This window comes from Fundulus heteroclitus, unplaced genomic scaffold (assembly GCF_011125445.2).
Source record: "Fundulus heteroclitus isolate FHET01 unplaced genomic scaffold, MU-UCD_Fhet_4.1 scaffold_194, whole genome shotgun sequence".
NCBI lineage: Eukaryota > Metazoa > Chordata > Actinopteri > Cyprinodontiformes > Fundulidae > Fundulus > Fundulus heteroclitus.
Window position 1 is genome coordinate 263,861 of NW_023396606.1, and position 2,851 is coordinate 266,711.

General features: G+C 35.3%; 1 long non-coding RNA gene across 1 annotated transcript; it reads right to left on the reverse strand.

Moving 5' to 3' along the window:
• Positions 1 to 1,750: 1,750 nt before the first annotated feature.
• LOC118558991 lies at positions 1,751 to 2,307 on the reverse strand. Its single transcript, XR_004928587.1, has 4 exons — positions 2,281 to 2,307; positions 2,123 to 2,177; positions 1,913 to 1,985; positions 1,751 to 1,830 (listed from the first exon to the last, which is right to left on the reverse strand). It is a non-coding gene; the product is annotated as an uncharacterized LOC118558991 (long non-coding RNA).
• Positions 2,308 to 2,851: the final 544 nt, after the last annotated feature.

Here is a 2,851-nt window from a genome sequence, read left to right on the forward strand (position 1 = left end):
AAACTTGCTCTTGTTTTTAGGTTATATTTTGTCTTATTTAATATGTGTTTGTTTGTTATTGTGTTTGTAAATATGTTTTTGTTTTGTTTTACCAAAACCGGTCTCTTGTAAATTATATCTTCCCTGATTTTTGACCCTAATGTGGCATTAGGATTTTTGACCCTAATGTGGCATTAGGGTCAAAAAGATTAACTTTTGGTTAAGGTTGACGATTGATGGTAGATCAACCAATCATCTAGTTCTAGCCAGTGTTGAAAAGATGTAATTGAATGTTGTTTTGAAGACAAATTTTAATGATCGAAAAGCCAACGTCGCTGTGTGTATGCTGTGTGTTGCACCCCTTCCTCCTCCTGAGAGCATTTTGTCATTGAGCCAGGGTTTGTCACATTTTAAATTAAATAACATATGTTGAGGACAGTGAGTTGTAATTTTTTTCTGTACATTTTACTTGTCTGGAAATGTTTGTGCATAATGTGAAATCATGTCAAAGAGCAGACAAAACATTTACAAACGAAAAATACCTTAAACACGCTCCAATTATTTAAAGATTTGCATTATCAGAATGAACAGTGAGTTGATCCAAGCCCACACCACAATGTGGAAAATGTGTATGGAATCGCAGAATTAGACTTGTAAAAATGGAATATGGTAAAACTTTTTAGATTTTGCCCGTGAAATACAAAAACATTCACAGAGGAAGGGCAGAAAGCTTGTCTGAGCTTACTCAAAGCTGCATGCTGCTGCATGCTGCTGTAACATTAATATCCATGACGTCCAAAGCACAACGTTATATTTATAAAGAGGACAATAATTCTTGTTGCAGGTTATGCACACATATAACATATTGGAACAGCAAAGACTACGCTATAGAATTAAGAAATGGGGCATTTTAGTAATTTGTGCCTTTTAGTTTAACAGAGCACTAAAACTTTAGGTTTGAAAAACAAGGTGTACTAAACTTTACAAATTGTGTTTCAAAGACTAGACAAAGACAAATCCAGCTGTAAAAGCTTTTGAAACTGCACCAGTTTTATCATTGTCTTGTTTTAGAATTTATGGACGTATCGATAATAAGACCCAACTTCTGTTCAGCCAAGTTCCGGGGTTAACTCGAATGCCAAAAAAGAAAGAATTCTGTTAAAAAAGAAAACTGTGTTTTAGTATGTGAAGTGCTATATTAATCAACAGTGAGGTAAAATGAGAAGCCCCTGATATCTGCAGCAGATAACTAAGTTCAACTTAATGGAAGTTTGACATAATCAACATCTTGTATTATGTCTTTTAAATTGTGACATTTACAGCAGACCTTGTTAAAACATTTAGCTTTTTCATGATGATAGCTTGTGTTAAGTTTTCATATTTAATGCAGTTTCTTCATTAAACTCCACAACCGTTTTTCAGTCAATCAGCTATGTAACCTTTTTCTCTCAGTTTAGTTATTTTTTTAACCTATGTGAGGCAGAACTGAAAAGTGCTTTACAAATAAAGTTTATTTGGTTGATACTGCAGGCCAGAGATTAACTTGTAATAACAGAAATCCACTTCCAAAAGAGCCACCCTTTTAATGTATAGTTTATTGAGAAATAGGATATTTGTGCAAATTTGAATGAAGAACAAGAAACAGCAGTAAGCACCATAAAGTTAGCTACAATCATTTTTCATTTTTACAATGGTTAATTTTATACTGATTGTGAGCCTTGAAATTATCTAAAAAGGGGAGACAAACATTTCAAACATAAATGTCTTTGTCCTTTTCACAGTGTGCTGAAGAGGGATACATTTCCTTATTGCAGATCTCTTTGTAGCCTTCTGTCTGGGTTAGACCGCTTGCTGTTTTTTGGGGCAAAAACACAAGAATAAAACCATGATTTAAAAAAAGCATTACTCCAATAAACATTAGTAAATATTTTACCATCAATTAGATTGTAGAGGAGGTAGTAATCATGGGAAGGGTTCCATTCTTGGATTTTGTGGTAGAAATGCCCCTTTAAAACACACAATATGCACATTTTAAAAAAATGTTTTAAAAAGTTTCAATGTAGAAAAGCAAACCAACCTTAATTTTGCAAAAAGGTTTTTGCTGCCGTCGGGCCAAAGAAAAAGCAGATTTCTGTAACTTTACCCGGACTGAGGGAGGTGTGCTTCACTTCAAGTTCTTCTGAGGACTCCTTCATTATCTAGGAACCAAACAAAGAACCCCACAGAAAGAACACACAAACCACTTATTTTTCATAAGCTATCCATTACAAGGATTATATTGCTAGCTCAGTGTTTCCTCACCTTATAGAACGTTCCCATCTAAAAACCCTAAAAGAATAAAAATAAAATGGTTAAAACAGCGTATTAGTATCTTTAAATACTTTAGATACTTTATCTTTATGAAAGTAAATCCTACCGTAGTTCAACGGTGTTAAAAGTACATTTTCTTGCTCCACACCTGTGAGGTCTGAAAAATAATTAAACATATATTGGAATACAACCGAAAGCATAAGGGGGGATTCCCCAAGTGACATTACTACAGTATCACATGATCAGTAGCGTCATAGAGAGGATTCCCCCACCGTATATTCAACATATAACTTAAAAATCGTTAGAATATATTCATTAGAACTTACCAAAGAAGCGTATGCCATGTTGTGGGTTGGAGCTTGCGTTCTGACCCTCGGGATGGATCTGAGCGTTAGTGAGGACCGAAGCTGAAGAGGTTTCTGGCATGATGCCGAGTGATGATTACCTTGCACCGAATGAGCATCTTTATACATTTCTGGTACTGAGAGGATGCGTTTACCGAGGGAGTCGTGACTTCCAGCGGTATACTAAGTTTTACCGAGGCCGGATACCCCGACCTGCG